At 38.6% G+C, this 17,669-nt stretch overlaps 1 protein-coding gene and 1 non-coding gene across 2 annotated transcripts in view; both read left to right on the top strand.

Annotated features, from left to right (window-relative positions):
* The window catches only part of TRIM44 (tripartite motif containing 44), an 81,031-nt gene that overhangs the window by 42,193 nt on the left and 21,169 nt on the right, over positions 1-17,669 (top strand). The window lies entirely within an intron of this gene.
* Positions 16,382-16,488, top strand: LOC132534126 (U6 spliceosomal RNA). The gene has a single exon (XR_009545804.1). It is a non-coding gene; the product is annotated as a U6 spliceosomal RNA (small nuclear RNA).

The raw sequence follows: 17,669 nt of genomic DNA, 5'->3' as shown, positions 1-17,669 counted from the left end.
AACTAGAGCTAAGTGGTGCTTTGTTAAAAAAAAGGGGGGGGGAGGGGGGACTTCCTGTTTTCCTTTAGGAAACCAGAATCTATGGGCTGGCTTTCTCTCAGTAAGCTAGTGGGAGGTATTGTCTGTGAGAACTCCATAGTACCATATGAGAAGCACACAGTAAATGTTGATACTTTCTCCAATGTCTGCTGTTATGTACTTGCATGATGGCTACTTGCTAATTAGCAGACTGGTTCCTCTGGTGCTCCTGTGTGCCCAGAAATTACTAAGATCTTTAAATGTGTTGTGCAGTCTTCACAAAATATATTTGTGAGAACAATATTAGCATCCATATTTTACAATTAAAAGTACTTCCAACTTTCTGAGCTCCATTTTATAGAATAAGTTTTCAAAACTACTTCCTTTCTCACAACAATGTGCTTTGCCATTGTGATTTCTGTAGCAAAGATGGCTCAGAAAGCATGAACCTGCATCTTAGTGTGCCTGCCCGAGTTCTCATGATGTTTAGTTTTTCTGGCATCATGAGTTTGATAGTAAATATAAAGCTGTGACTTTCTAAGGAGTCTATCTTGCTAGAGAACAGGCAGAGGTGAATCCTATCTTAAAGTTACTTTAATTTTCTGCAAAAATAATGGGCTTTCTTTGTATATTCAAGTCTAGGAGGTTTAAAAATAGTATATTGTCTGTTACTTGTCCCATGAAACATTCAGTATTAGTTTCTACCTCCCACTTCTTCCACAATTCCTGAAGTATTGATAGAAGCTATCTTTATAGTTATTCATAGACAAACATGAAATCAAGAAAAGTAGGTGGAAAAGAAGCTCTGTTATTCTTGCTTGGGACCTGGTCTTGGGTGTTTCTAAGGAAATATTCTTTTGCTTCCACATTTTTATAAAGAGGTAACCCAGAATTTTTCACTCTGAAAAAGTAGCACCCCAGATTGTACAGCTGCTTTTTTTTACTTTCACCCTGGGGTCAGGCAAAGAGAGAAGCATCCAAAGAACAGAACAGACCATAGTATTGATTTCAGAGTGAGTCCATATTCCCTGTGATGCTTTTAGTATATCTAGTCTGGTGCCATGAACTGAGTTACGTACCAGGTTGTCATGGCAATAAAGTGATAACAATTGACAGTGTGAACAGGCAGCCCTAAGGGGAAAAAGAAGATGCTAGTCATAGAGCAAACTCATTGCTTAGGCCAAGGACTGCTTGTCAGTCCGCTCTGACAGCATGTCTCAGATGACTGGGGTACATAGTTGCTACCCACTTCACAGCTGATTAGCAGATGCCATGTGAATGTTTGTTAGGATTTCTCAAGCATAAAGCCTCTAAGAAACATGGGCATGCATATGTTTATATGTGAAGGAAAAAATAACTGTTATGGGAGAAATTTAAAAGGGTGAGTGAAATGAATGAAAGGTCATAAACATGAAGCTGTTAAAGAGCAATGTAGTATTTGGCTCATGTATTAAATTTTATAGCTTCGGGAGGAAGCACTCTAGCAGAAATAAGAGAAGCCTAGAACATTCTTACTGAACTATAGGGCTCCTGTCTGAGAGAATGTGACGCAAGGAATGAAAGGCACTTGCTAAGCCCCAGAGTAAAGACAAAGTTAAGGTCTGAAAATCAAGGAGGTGGGAGTAAGGGGCTAAGTCTGAAGATGAGAATTGAGGTGAAAATTATAAAACTAATAATTCCAGGTCAAATGGAAATGAGGAGAGAAAACTAGCCTAAATCAAGTTGGAAGTTAAATCCGCATTCTAGACATTTCCTTCAGATCATCCAGAAACTCTTTTTTTTTTATTTATAATTTTTATTTCAGGCAGTTATTGGTACACGTGAGATTGGGACTGGGATAATGGGCCGAAATGGGGCAAAAAGTCTGGGGCTAAGATAGATTTTGGAGGTCTAGAGCATGGGTATATTTAGTAGAAAGGCATTATTTAGTGGAAAGACAATACAAAGGAAGAAGTCTTTTTTAAGTCGCATATCATTATTGTCTTTATCTGCATTTCTCTCATAATCAGTGGCTTCAACTACCTTCTCGTGTCTGTTGGTTCTCTGTATCTCTACATGAAGTTTCTTCTTTTATTTTATTGGTGATTTAATATTGATTTACAAAATTGCATGTCAAGAGGGGTATGGTTTCATACCGTTCACACCACCAGAGTTCTGAATCCCCAGTCTCTCCATTGCAAGCCACCACAGTTCTCCTGGTAATGTTTACTTGTTTTGACTTTGATAGTAAATATAAAGCTTTGACTTTCCAAGGAGTATGTCTGGGAGTGAACAGGTAGAGAGGTGAGTCCTATATTAAAGTTACTTTAATTTTCTGAAGTTATCATGGGTTTTCTTTGTGTATTCAAGTTGCAGACGTGGGTTAACTATCATCTCTACAACTGTCTGTCTACATTTGTGCATAATTGCCCCTTTTTCTTCCAGGTCCAGTCCTCTCTACCCCTCCAAGTCACTCATGATCCTATTACTACATCTAAATGTCCCTCCCTTTTTCCTCTCTCTCTGTGTCTTAATGAAGCTGGAGTTCAGAGCCCTTTTATCCTCTTCCTCCTATCACTTCTCATCTGGGGGTACAGATCCAGATTACTTTTGGGGTGCTTAAGGTAGAAATTCTGGCTTCTATAATTGCTTCTCTGCTGAACATGGGTGTTGGCAAGTTGATCCATACCCCCAACCTGTTGAAAGGAGGAAGTCTTCATTGCCATCTGAGTATACTTCTTTACCCAGGCTGTGTTGGACAGGCAGATGTGTAATGTGGCTTCTGACATAATGTATTATCCACCATTAGTACAAGGCACTAAGTGAAGATGTCATAATTTCTCCAGATATTAAGTCAAGATATGGGTCAATTATCTTGTGGAGAAAATAAAACTTGACTCCAGAGGTTAGGGGCCAGAATGATTGTCTAAACCTTGGTATGATTAAGAGTGCCAGTGAGAATAGGTCAAGGTTTGAATGGAAGAAAGACATGGTTGGAAGGCAGATTATATAATCAAACTATGTGAGCTCAAATTCCTACTTCACAACTTGCTGTGTGTGTGATGTGGGACAGGTTTCTTATCCTCCCTATAAAGTTCTTCATCAGTAAAACTGATATATAATAGTTGCCACCTCTTGTTACCAGTGTTATGAATTCATAATTCAGTTAATACATGCAAAATACTTAGAGTGATGCTTAATGTGTAAGCATCCAGGGAAAAAAAAAACAATGAGGAGAAAGAAGAAAAGAGGAGAGGATTCGTCCTGAGGCTTGGTGGTTTTTGTGATGGGAAAGTGGACATGCATGTCAAACAAACGTGACATTGGAGACCTGGAGAGATGTATAGGCTTAGGAGGTATTTCCATCGAGGTAGAACTTGAACTTCAGAGGTAGGGATGGAGTTGTTAAGGAAGAAAGAGCAATTTTGCCCCAAAGAGCATTTAAAGTTGACTGGAGACTTTTGGCTGTCAACTTGAGGGTGAGGGCTGTGCTGCTATCATATAACACAGAGGTCCAGCTATACGGCTGAGCATTGTAGAATACATAGGACATTTTACACACACACACACACACACACACACACACACACACACACACACACACACACACACACACACACACACAGAAAGGATTACTAGCCCCAGTATCAGTAGTGCTGATACTGAAAAGCCAAAGGGAAAAGGAGTTTCTTAATCACAGTCACTTGTAGAGATAGTGTAAAATTGCATTGACAAGACAAACACACAGAACATCAGAGAACTGCAACGTCATAGAAATTATGGTGGGAGAGAGTTTAAAGGCAGAGGGACATTTATTGTATGCGTATTAGTGCTAAATAATTTGGATATGTCACTAGTGAGATGAAATGGAATTGAAGATTAGTAGTTTGTTTAGTGATGGAAGAGACGAGGCAGCAGGGAATATATGACTTTCTAAGTCAACTTGGTGGTTAAAGGTGAGAGAACAAACTGTTGGCTGAGAGGGCTACACTGTCAGAGGACAGAATTATTCTGTGTTTTTCAAAGGGGAAGGGGAAACAGGAGTGAAGTACTTGGAGCCCTGCCTCTCCCAGCAAGTAGCTTGAACCTACGTCCTCGTGCATGAAAATGTGTGCTCAACCAGGGTATACCTTCTGCCCCCACACTGTTCACTTCTCATTTGGACTGTGTATTGTAACATCTTCTAGGTTAGATCCTAGTCAACTTAAAACCCCCTTCCTGTTTTGACAACAAATATGACTAGAGACAAATCTGGATTGGTGAATTATCATAAGGGCTGCCACCTCTCCAGATTCAAAGGAGGTCTCGAAACTTTACATCAGGCTCAACCTGACGCTGTTGACTGGCTACGGAAGAAGGGCAAACGCTAGTAGTAGTAGTATAAGGATGTAAAAGATTATGCAGTTGGACCATTTCAGAGATTTAAAAAAATAATCTAGTCTGACTTTTCACTTTTAATGGCTCCAGAGAATCAGGTCTTGAGAGATTCAGTGACTTGCCTGAAGTCACACAGTTGCTCAGGTCCAAAAGACAAGGCTGACATTGAAGACCTTCAGTTCCCATCCTGAGTGCTTTGTCTAATCCTGGTGCTCAGAGACTTTCCCTTTTTCAGTAAAGGATGGCATTTGGAGAGGTCTTCAGTGCACCATCCTTGGAACAGGGTGACCTAAGGTGAACCCCTGTTCCATAGCTGACCTGTTACATAATGTTGGGCAAGTGATTTTGTCTTCTGTGGGCTCCTTGGTTTTTCCTAACACAGAAATGTTATTGCTACCAGAGAATTAAATGGAGAGTATGTGTATGTTGGCACCTGGAGCATTGTCTGCACATGGCGACTGTTAATATTTTTATTGTCATTATCCAGCAGACCCTATTTTTGTTATGAATTAAGAGAATGTCCAGTGACCAAGACTAGACCAAAATTAGGTATGCCATTTGCTATACTCTATGTTTTCTACTTTGTATTATATTAGGAGCGTCATTGTTAGTGGCAGTGCTTTTGTGGTTATAGAAGCTCTTGAAGCAGATGTCCCTCTGACACATTGTAAGGATATCTGTTTCTCATTAAAATATTAATTTCTCAGAAATAAGTAACTTCCTACTTCAGGTCACTGATTGAATCAACTACAAGTACTTTTTCAAGAGTTTGTTCAAATGCAAAAACCTGTTCAGAGAATCCCAAGGATGACTGAGATTTATCTAGAGGAACCCTCAAACAACAGGAATAGCATGTGTTTATTACTTAGCTTTTGTGGAAGCCATTATTGGGTTTACATGAAAAAGACTTGAAAATCTTCAACATATAGAAAACAGGAGTCCAATTTTTAAAAGGCAGCTGATATTAGCGGAAAAGACAGTGAAAATGTAGCCTAGGAGATAGTACAGTGGCCAGATCTTAGAATTTAGCAAGTATGAGGTCCTGAGTTAGATCGCTGACATTTCATGTGCCAGAGTGACGCTCTGACCCCCCTGTCATTCATAAATAAATAAATAAATAAATAAATAAATAAAATGAGTAGCTGGGAAGATGGCTCAACTGGTAGAATATCAGACTAATGTCCCTGAGGTTCCTGTTTCAGTCCACATCACTGCATTTACCAGAATGGTCCTCTGGTTCCTCTTTCTCAGTGTGTGTATCTCATGTAAAATTCTCTTACTCAGAAGTAATAATAATAATTTAAAAAAAGAATGAAAATGTTAGCATTTGTGAGGTGAAGGTTTAAGAAGAATTATCCTACTGGGCCGTATGGATGCATACCTTTCCTCCATACTTTCTCTAGGTCGTTCCAGTGACACTTCGTTTTTTGTTTTAATTATACTAATTAGAAAAAGACTTTGTTTTTTAGAGAAGTTTTAGATTCACAGCAACATTTTTAAAATACAGGGCTCCCTAACCCTTACTCACTCTCCCCCACTGTCAGTACTCCCTTTATTATAATAGAGGAATCTACATTAACAAATCATTACTATACATTTACATTAGTACTTATGCCTACTGTTGTACGTTGTACAGGTCTTGAAAAAATGTATAGTATTATCTATCACTGTGCTGTCATGCAGAAGAGTTTGATTGCCATAAAAATCCTCTGTGCTCTGCTTATTCATCCCCCCCCCAACCTCTGATATTCACTGATAATTTTCACAACCTTTTCCACAATGTCATATAGTTAGAATTATACAGTGTATGACTTTTTAGACTGACTTCTTTTACTTGGTAATATCCACGTAAGGTTCTTCCATGTTTTTTAAGACCTGGCAGCCATTTCTTTTTCTCCATGAATAATATTCCATTGTCTGAACGTACCAACATAATTCATCTGCTCACCTACTTTAAAGAACTTGGTTGATTCCAAGTTCTGGTAGTTATGAACAAAAAACAAAACTGCTATGCCACATTACTCTAAACTCTACTTCCCATTTCGTATTAGGAGCTGTATCACGAGGGTTAGCTCGGCGCTTTTTGTGTAGAAGGTTAGTGTGGGGTTTTTTAAAATGGGCATAAGATTCAACTGCATGATATTGGTTAGATCATGTTTAGTTTACTCTCAAACTGTGTCCAAAATGGCTGTACTATTTTGCATTCTCACTAGCAATTGGTATCCTTCAGTAGTTGTGCACCTGTATGAATTGAGTGGTGTGAGGGATTGAACGCAGAGCCTCATACATGCAACACATGTTGCTCTGCTGCTGTTGCTCCACATTCTTTTTTTAAATATTCATTTACTTATTTTCCCTTTTGCTGCCCTTGGTTTTTTTATTGTTGTTTTAGTTATTGTTGTTATTGATATCTTCGTTATTGGATAGGACAGAGAAATGGAGAGAGGGGGGAGAAAGATAGACACCTGCAGACCTGCTTCACTGCCTGTGAAGCGACTCCCCTGCAGGTGGGGAGCCGGGGTCTCGAACCGGGATTCTTACACCTGTCCTTGCGCTTTGCGCCACCTGCACTTAACCCACTACACTACCGCCCGACTCTCTGCCACTCCACATTCTTACCAGCATTTGATGTTGACAGTGTTCACTTTTGGGCTATTCCAATAATGTGTTTTAACTTGTATTTCCACAATAACGCAGGATGTTTAGTCCTTATTCATATCCTATTACATTTGCTATCTATGCTTTTTCCATGGTAAGGTATTTGTTCAGGCCTTTAGCCTATTTTTTAATTGGGTTGTTTGTTTTCTATTGTTGACTGTTAATGTTTTATATTTGATTAATTTTTTAAAGATTGTTTCTTATGGGGAAAGAAGGGGCGAGAAACAGACCAGCTCCATCTTATGATATTACCATGATCAACTCCCGTCCTTCACCTGTGCAAGAGCAGTACTCTCATGCACTGAGTTTAGGTAGCAGTTCTTTATCAGGTGTCTTTTGCCAATATGTTGTTCTGCTTTGTGGCCTATCTTCTCATTCTTTCAACAATACTTTAATGAGAAGTTTTAATAAAGACATTTTAATGAAATTCCATTCTCAGTTCTTTCCTGGATCATACTTTGGACTAAAAATTATTGTTATAACTAAGATCATCTAGATGTTCTCTTCTGGGGTTTTTATAGATTTTTTCATTTGACATTTAAGTCATACATTTTGAGTTAATTTTTGTGAAAGTTGTAGTCTTTCACTTTTTTCTTTTTTGCGTATGTTCATTTTTAGCACTATTTGTTAGATATTTTTTCTGTATTGTATTGCCTTTGTCCTACTGTTTAAGAACAGTTAACTGTATTTATGTGGGTCTATCTTGAAGCTTTTTTTTTTGTACCATTCTGAGTTTGTTTTCTAATTTTTGTACTTCTCCTTCAATGTCTTGTTGACTATTGATCTTTTCCCTTATCATGTAAGCTTGAGATGTATTTGTCAGTCTCCTCAAAGTAACTGGCTAGGATTTTGGTTAAGAATGCATTAATCACATTAGGAAGATCAGACATGTTGACAACAGTGAGTCTGCTCATGAACATTGAGTATCTCTACATTATTCAGGTTTTCTTTGATTTTTTCCCAGTATATTTTTACAGTTTTTATATACATGATGTACATATTTTGTTAAATTTAGACCTGAGTATTTAATCTGGGTGAGTGCTAAAATATGGCATTGTGTTTTAAATTTCAAGTTCTTCTTTTTTTATTGATGGTCCATAGGAAAATTATTGATTTTTATATTAACATTGTGCTCAGCAGTCTTGCTGTAAACATATATTCATTTAGGAATTTTTTTGTCTGTTCTTTCAAATTTTGTACATAGACAAACATCATTTGTGACAGTTTTTCCCCTCCCAATCTGTTACTTTTGTTTTATTGCAATAGGTAGTACTTCCAACACATATGGTTATATCTTATTCCATATCTTAGCAAGAAACTTTGTAACTTCTAACCAATAAATATAATGTTATTTGTAGATTTTTTTATAGATATTTTTATGAAGTTGAGAAAATTTTCTTCTATTAGTAGTTTGCTGAGAATTTTATCATACAGGAACTTATGTTTTTAATGCATAAATGCATAATGATTTTAATGAATCTTTTGGCCTGGTTATTTGATTTTTCTTCTTTACACTATTGATATCATAGATTGTATTAGCTGTTTTGCAGATAGTGAACAAACCTTACGTACCTAGGATAAGTGCTACTGGTTCATGGTGTCTTACTCTTTTTATACATTGTTGGGTCTCATTTGCTAGTATTTTAGTGACAGTTTGACTTCTTTTTCCTTTAGAAAAATATTGTTCAAGAAAAAAATAATTTTTAATTTTTATTTAATATAATAAAAATATAGAAAAAATTAGATTGCATAGTAGAAAAAAATTACTAATTTCATCACTAAGAGACAACCACTTTTCAACATTTTAGTGTATTTCTTGCCTTTATAATAGAAATGATAGTAATAACTATCAACAGTATCATTTATTTCATAAGTATTCTTAAAATAACTAAGTGGTTAAAACATGGTGCTGTGTGGGATTGGGCGGTGGCACATCCAGTTAAGCGCACATAGTACTAAGTGCAAAGATACACACAAGGACCCAGGTTCAAGCTCCCAGCTCCCCACCTGCTTGGTGGACGCTTCACAATTAGTGAAGCAGGTCTTCAGATGTCTCTCTTTCTCTCCCCCTCTCTGTATTCCCTTCCACTCTCAATTTCTCTCTGTCCTATCCAATAAAATGGAAAAATGGCTGCCAGGAGCAAGGGATTCCTAGTACAGGCATGGAGCCCCAATGATAACCCTGGAGGCAAAAATCATAGGGCTGCCTTAAGATGGTTGTGATCAAAGGAGCAGAAGTGATACAAATAATGCTTTTGCCTAAGGCTTCTGATGAAGATGAGAATGATGGTTTATGGAGGAGAGGCTTAAGGGTTCATCTTAATAATCCTTTTCTACTATTCTCATCATTCCATTTAAAACCTGAGCAGTACAGGCTTCATATTAGGTTATCAGGAAATTATCTGCCTTCACACTGAGAATATTAGTAATGGAATATAGTTCACAGTTCACATCTGCTTTGTTTCTAGGATGCTGGAAAATTTTCCAAGTCTCAGCAGTGGGAGTTGTTCTAATCACACATAGCAGCTATTCTACTCAGTCACAGAAGACACAGGAAATGGGGGAATAAGCCATCCATTGAAAAAGAACATTGTCCTCTTCCTTGATGAGGCTCTTTCCTTAACTTCCTTGGAGCCTGACAAAAGTTAGGAATAAACTTTCTTGTAGTACAAGGTCAGAATAAATATTGGAGGCTATACTTTAAAGTTTCCATGAATACTGGTATCCTGGGGTGGGGAAGGTCATTATGCATGGGAATGAGGACAGCTCACAACACCTAAAAAAAAGTTTCATCTCCTGTTTAAATTTTTCCCCCCTGTTTTAGAATAGTGACCATTCTGAAGTGGAAGTGAGGACTGCAAATGGACATTTTTTTTTCTTTCTTTCTTTTTTTTTTTTTTAACTTGGGGGGGTATTTAGAATCTTCAGCCTTTATTTTCTGCAGTTCACAATTACTTAAAGTCTTTTTTTTGGAATAGGCTTCTTTAAACCTTGCAGGAAATTTGGTTGCTAAAATAACTTTTTCTAAAGCCGTCAATCAGTGTAGACTTGGATATGTTACTTTTGCAGTTTCCTGTTTCTAACTTTTCTCAGTTCATCACAGCAACAATTTTCTGGAACAAATCTATCTTAATCCGTGATGCTTTGTAGCTACTATGCTTGTTTTTATAACCTGTCTATACTAGAAAAGCCAATAAAATCTTGGTTTCCTAGAGGCTAGCGAGCTAAAAGTTTAATGGCTCTTAGCCCATGTCAAGCACATTGAATGGTGTTGTTTTTAAGTACAAGCTCTTAATTCAAGGTTTTATGCGTTCAATTATGTATGTGTAAAGCGCCAGTCTGCATGCCTCCTGGGTCTGGCCTAGATTGGAAGCATTAACTATAAAAGCACAGAGAAAGTGTCATGTGAAGAGACTTAACTCTTTAGATGCATATCTTTTCTCCCAAGAAATCACTTCAAGGAAATAACGTTCCAGTGAGGATAACAGCAAAAGTAGCCTATTAGCTGAGGAAACAGCTCTATTAAGGAACAAATTTCAACAACTTGACACAGGCAAAAAAAGGATCATTAGAGTGTTATAGCAGAAAGACTGAACCAGAGGCTGGTTTCTAAGCTTGATATTTTATATTTTTTGGTACACTTATCTGAGGTTTTTTTTTTCTCCTCACCTATAAAATGAAGCAGTTGTTGGGGGTCGGGCAGCAGCAAAGTGGGTTAAGCACACATGGCACAAAGTACAAGGACTGGGGTAAGGATCCCGGTTCGAGCCCCGGCTCCCCACCTGAAGGGGAGTCGCCTCACAAGCTGTAAAGCAGGTCTGCAGTTGTCTGTCTTTCTCTCCCTCTCTCTGTCTTCCCCTCCTCTCTCCATTTCTCTCTGTCCTATCCAACAACGAACAACATCATCAACAACAATAATAACAACAAGGCTACAACAAAAAGAGCAACAAAAAGGGGGAAAAATGGCCTCCAGGAGCAGTGGATTCATGGTGCAGGCACTGAGCCCCAACAATAACCCTGGAGGCAAAAAAAAAATGAAGCAGTTGTGAAGTAAGATGAGGCAGATGTATTCAGCTCTTCAAGTACAGATGCTTAAATGTTCACTAGTCTGACCAATCAAAAACAAGTCACAGGTTTTTTTTTCAAAATACAAGATTTTGTTTAAGTAAGCTTGTCAAATTTTATGTAATAACATAACTTTTCACCCTCATACAGTTAGAACAATCTAGAGTCCTCAAATTCTAGGATCAAAAGTTCACTTAAGGACCAAGCACTTGACCAAAGGAAGGAAACTTTTCTTGGTTTAATTTGTGGAGAACTATTGGTCTTTCCAGTGGGATTCTCTTAGAGACCACTACTGGTGCCCTAGGAAATAGTTTGAGACTCAATGAGCGATTTAAAAAATAAAATCAAATCAAGTAAAAGGTTTATTTAGTTTTGGAGGGAGGAGACAGGAGACACACCAAAGTACTTCTCAACTCTGGCATATGGTGTCAGGGATTGGACCTGGATATACAAGTCCTGTGCTCTAATGTTGAGCTCTTTCACCAGCCTTTGAGAAATTGTTCTTTTTAATCAGAGTAGTTCTGCTTTGGCTCTGTTACATTCTGGGGTTTTATATGAAGATTTTGGCTGGGCAGGGGGGACCAGGCGGTGGCACACCTGGTTAAGTACTCACTCACATTACAGTGTGTAAGAACCCAGGTTCAAGCCCCTGGTCCCCACCTCGGGGAAAGTTTCACAAGTGATGAAGCAGAGCTGCAGGTGACTCTCTGTCTCTCTTCCTCTGTATGTCCCCCTCCCCTCTCCATTTCTCTCTGTCTCTATCCAATAATAAACAAATATTTAAAAAAAAAAGATTTTGGCTGGGGGAACAGTAAGTTAGTTCAGCCTCTAGAGTACCAGTTTTCATGCCTGAAGTATCAAAGGTTCAGTCTCAGCATCACCTTATGCCAGAGCTTTGGTTCACTCTCCTCCTCCTCCTTTCTTCTCTCTCTCTCTCTCTCTCCTCTCCTCTCTTCTCTTCTCTTCTCTTTCTCAGTATCCTTGTTCATAATAAGTAAATCTTAAAAAAAAGTTTCGCTTTAGGGATCAGGAGATAACTTATGTGGTAGAGTGCATGCTTTACCATGTACAAAACCCAGGTTCAAACTTCCAGCCACTATATGGGAGTAACATGCATATGGTGTCTTTCTTTTTCTTTCTCTCTGGTGGGGGAAGAGGTCCATTGGGAATGATCGAATAATTTAGGTCTAAAGTCCTGGCAAATGGACAAATGGACAGATGAGGGGAAGACAGGAAGTGGAGGGAAAGACTTTAAGGCAAAGAGATTCCTAAGGTATTAAAAATATGACAGGGAGTTGGACAGTAGTGCAGCAGGTTAATCGCATGTGGCATGAAGTGCAAGGACCGGTGTAAGGATCCAGGTTCTTTCTCTCCCCCTCTCTGTCTTCCCTATCTCTCTCCATTTCTCTCTGTCCTATCCAACAACAACAATATCAATAACAACAACAATAATAACTACAACAATAGAACAAGGGCAACAAAAGGGAATAAAAAATATTTTAAAAATATATGACAGTTTCGAGTAGATATTATATAAAAAGTTTTGGGAGATCCCAGGCCCAAGAACCAGCACCAGTACATATCAGAGTTGAGTAATATGTCTTTCTCTCATATCAAAAAATAATAAATGTTCTTAATGTGTTTTTGTTTGTTTGTTTGTTTCCAGGGTTATTTCCAGGTTAGGAATCCTCTGCTCCTGGAGGCCATTTTTTCCATTTTATTGGATAGGACAGAGATAAATTGAAAGAGGAAGGAGAGACAGAGGGGGAAAGAAAGATACCTGCAGACCTGCTTCACCATTTGTAAAGTGACCCCCCCCCCCCATACGTGAGGAGCCGGGGCTTGAATCAGGATCCTTGCATGGGTCCTTGCGCTTTGTACTATGTATACTTGACCCAGTGTGCCCCCCCCCAAGTACTTTTTACGTCACCAATTTGATAATTCTGAAATACACCTAATCTTCTCTTTTTTCTGTATGTGTAGAATTTTTCTTTTTGGTAATACCACACATAGTTTTGTCAAGAGTATGAGACTACAACTTTCACCTTTAGGGTTCTGCAGGACAGAGACTTAAGATGCAGGGGAGAAGCAGTGTTGTGGGTGCCTTTCTTTTTCCCCTCTCAGCAACTTTCTGTCCTGTAGAAGAAAAAAAAAAGATGTCCTAAGAATCCTGTTCAGAAGTATCAGTGGCCCTGAGATATCAGATACATGAAGGGCCTGTTGCTTTTGGAAAACCTTGATGTTTTTAGCAGAATGGATCTGAAATGAAACCTAAAAGAGAATTTTAAAGGCCTCTTCAAAGGATACATTTCTGTATGATATTCAGCCTATCACTTGCCTAGTCCCCTGGGAGTCTGTCCTTTGGGCTCTGAATTTGAATGGATGCCATGACCCAGAAATTTGTACATACCATTTTGAAGTATGTTGGAGAATACCAGTTTGTTCAGTAGAGAATGGAAAAGTGAGAAGGCATAAAAGTTTTGTAGACTGGTTTTTTTCAGCCTTCAATTCTTACTTATGGCCTTATACATGTGAAATAAAGTGTCATCTTGAAAGTCCTATGTAAAGCAGTGGGAAATAGAGAATTTAAGTTTTAAAAGCCATGATTTATCCACCTACTTGCATTGTGCACACACCTTCCCTGACTGTGCTGTAAGCTTCCTAACTTTGAACCACATGTGTATCTGAGGTGGACTGAAATAAGCTGTAAGATTTTTTAAAATTTTATTAAACTCTGTTTTGTATTCACTTGGAACACTGAAGAGTGTCTCTTAGACATTTAGAAAGTCATCCCAAGTTTGGGCTACTACAAATTATGCTGCTGGGAACATAGATGTACAGGGACCAGGCTGTGATGCATTTGGAAGAGTGTAGATGGCCCTGGTCTGTGTACACCTATGTCCACAGTACCACAATTTATAGTAGCACAAACTTGGAAGGAACCTAGGCGTCCCACAACAGATGAATAGCTAAGATTTTTTGGTATTTATATCTGCTGTTGAAAATAATGAAGTAATTAATCTTCTTTTGCCTTATCTTGAATAAAACTTGAAGGAATCATGTTAAGTGAGATTAGCAAAAAGAGAAGGATGAATAACAGATGATCTCACTCATAGGTGGAATGTAAGAATGACAAAGTAAAACTTGGGCTGGTTTGGTGCATTGCACCGAAGCAAAAGACTGGTGAAAGAGGGCGAGGGATTTGGCTAGTATGGGGACAGGGTGGGGTGGGGATGTGGCAGCTCTGGGGGTCTGGTGCACTATGGTGGAAAAGGGCCCAAGTTTCCAGTGAGAGTGTTGAAGAAATTTGCAGACACCTATCATGGGAAGATGAGAAATGATACCCATGTGTCAACAACTGTACTATAAACCATTAACTCCCCCCCCCAATAAAATGACTTTAAAAAGAAAGAAAGCCATCCCTTAACTAAAACTTATGAGATAAAATCTCTAAGAGGAGGCCTCAAATGGACTTAATTTTATTAAAAAAAAAAAAAAAAAAGACTTCCTTTTAAATTTTATGTCATATGAGATAGAGCTTGGCTTGTTGGGGCACACCTATAATCCTAGCTACTCTGGAGGCTGAGGAATCCCTGGAGCCCAGAAATGGTGGGCTGTAGTTCCTGCACTAAATTTAGCATCTATATGATAATTACCCAGAAGCAGGGAACCACCAGATTGCCTAAGGATGGGTGAACTAGCTGACATCAAGATTGGAAACAGCAGGTCACAATTACCATATGAAAGCTAGAAAGCAGAGCACCTCTCTAGTACATTCAGGCTTAGGGATTGAAACTGGTGTCTCAGGCCTGTAAATCCTGTGCTCTGCCAGCTGCAAGACCTAATTTTACTTAAAGACATAGATACCCCTTGATAAATGCTCTCCATAGAGTATAACATCCTTGAAATATGCACACTAAAAAATAAAAATAGAATTATATAAATACATGCAAATCACAGTTCTCAATCTGATACAGAAATTGCAGGGACATTAATAACATTTACACTCCCCTCCCCTTTACTTTAGCACTGGGAGAGTATATGAGTTCCTGAGGGTTTATGTCGCTTAGTCACTTGATGTGAGTGGATTCATGTCATCCAGGTCTTATTTTGCATTGACTTTCTTGTGACAGTGTTACAAAAGCTGCTTAAAGTATCAAGCCTCTTTCAGTTTTTAAGAAGCTAATTAAAATGGCCTTATTCTCCTCTTGCCTTTAAGTCTTCCTTTTCTCAATCTTCTTTCCTAGATTTTTCCATCTAACGGGGAACAGAGCACTGGATTGAAAGTAAAAGGATTGGACTTTTCCAACCTTTTCTACCAAGTGTGCAGCTATGCCTGTTTCCTTTTGTGTAAAAGGAAAAATTTCACTTCCCCTTTCAGCTTTAAAAATTCTCAATTTTAAATGGCTTTTCTCCTTTTATCTACTGTCTTTCCTCTTCTTTACCTCAGCTATCAATATATGTACTTAAAAAATACTCATAAAAATGCTCCTGGTGATAAGGAAACTTAAATGAGTATAGTTATTGACAAAGGCATGCCTTTTTTCTTTTTCTTTTTTTTAAAATTACCAGCAGGGTTATTGCTGCGACTAGGTACCTACATAATGACATTGGAGAGAGAACCAGAGCACCACTTTGGCACATGTAATACTGGGAATTGAATTGGGATTTCATGCTTGAAGGCCAGCATTTCAGCCACTGTGATGACCTGGGCTACAAAAGTCAAATCTTTATTATTATTACTATCATTATTAGTAGTAGTATTTTACCAGAACACTACTCAGCTCTGACTTATGCTGGTGCTAGGGAATCAGTCATTATTTTTTTTAAACATCAAGAAATTTTTATTTTTTAATATTTTATTTAACTATGTATTGAGTAGAGACAGACAAACTGAGGTGGTAGAGTGAGATTGGGAGGGAGAACGCACATGCTACAACATTGCGTCACCTTTTCTGATGCTTCCCCTATAGGTGGAAGCCAGGGGATAGAACGTAGGTCCTTATGCATAGTAGTGTATGCACTCAACTGAGTGTGCCACCACCTGCCCCCCTCGTCATTATTTTTAAAGTATATACAAACTAACTCAGTGATTTGAATCATCTCTAAAAAAAAAAAACTCATATGCAATGCCAGGGTATATTCAAGGATGTTCATTTTGTATCATTTGTTATAAAAAAATTAGGAATGTCTCTTATTTCTATAAAGAATAAAAACTATTTAATAGATTTATGTCAATTATCAGTATGCATGTATGCATATGGATACAATGAAAAATTACCAGGTGCTCACTTTGGCAGCACATATACTGAAATTGGAACGATACAGAGAAGATCAGCGTGGCCCGTGCTCAAGGATAATACGCAAATTCATGAAGTATTCCATATTTAAAAAAAAATTAGCAGCAGAGTACATACTAAACTATTAATAGTAATTACCCTTTGAGAAGGATAGTGACCTCAGGGATGAGAGGAGGAATTTCAGTTTTATAACACACAGTTTATTTAATATTATGTTGTTGGGACACGAACACAGACTCTGAGCTTCCTGTCCATCCTGGAACATGGACATAATTAGCCTACAACTGACTGCCAGGCTGACAGACTTAAGTAAACCAAGTTGCTCTCTGTTCCTGCGAACTCATCTGTAGCAGTCTTCATCCTGTGCTTTCAGTGTCTGCTTTCATCCCCAAGGATGGCCATAGCCGATTCTCCTTGGACCTGTACATGTGGAGCTTAGCTCTGGTAAAACTTAAAAAAATACTCATGCCTCTCTGGCCATAATGTCTAGCTAATATTTGTCTTTTTGTCTGTTTTGCTGTACCTAAATAATACCACTCTGTACTGCTGTACCGCCATGTAGCAAACTCCCCATTTGTTAAAACCTCAACCATGCCCATACTGAAGTCTTTACTTTTTAATAACTAATTACATTTTTAAAAAACTAACTATAGGAGTCGGGCAGTAGCACAGTGGGTTAAGTGCACGTGGCGCAAAGTGCAAGGACCAGAGTAAGGATCCCGGTTCCAGCCCCCAGTGTTGTTAAAAATTCGGCTGCTCCAGCTGGCCAGGCTAGCTTCACAGGCGGGTAACAGAGAGGACTAGAGACATACGGCTGGGCAGGGAAGCTGTATTTCTTTATTCAGGAACAACAATTCATAAACTAAACCAAACTAATCACCAAACAGAACTCTGCTGCCTCTTTGCCCCCGCAGCCCGCGCAAGCACTCTCTCTTCCTCTGTAACTCTGGAACTCAGGAACCCTCGAACTCTCCTCTGGCGGGGTTCCTAGGGGCGGGGCCAAGTGGGCCCAGGAAACTAACAGGACTGATCCAATTCTCTTGGCGGAGGAGAACTAGAACAACCCAATGTAAAGCATACAACACCCCAGTTCCTCACCTTTGGGGGAGTCGCTTCACAGGTAGTGAAGCAGGTCTGCAGGTGTCTATCTTTCCCTGTCTTCCCCTCCTCTTTCCATTTCTCTCTGTTCTGTCTAACAATGACGACATCAGTGAGGACAATAATAACTACAATTTAAAAATAAAAAGGGCAACAAAAGGGAAAATAAATAAA

This window comes from Erinaceus europaeus, chromosome 17, assembly GCF_950295315.1.
Source record: "Erinaceus europaeus chromosome 17, mEriEur2.1, whole genome shotgun sequence".
Classification (NCBI taxonomy): Eukaryota; Metazoa; Chordata; class Mammalia; order Eulipotyphla; family Erinaceidae; genus Erinaceus; species Erinaceus europaeus.
Note: the sequence above shows the minus strand (reverse complement) of the source record. Positions and strands in the feature narration are given on the sequence as shown.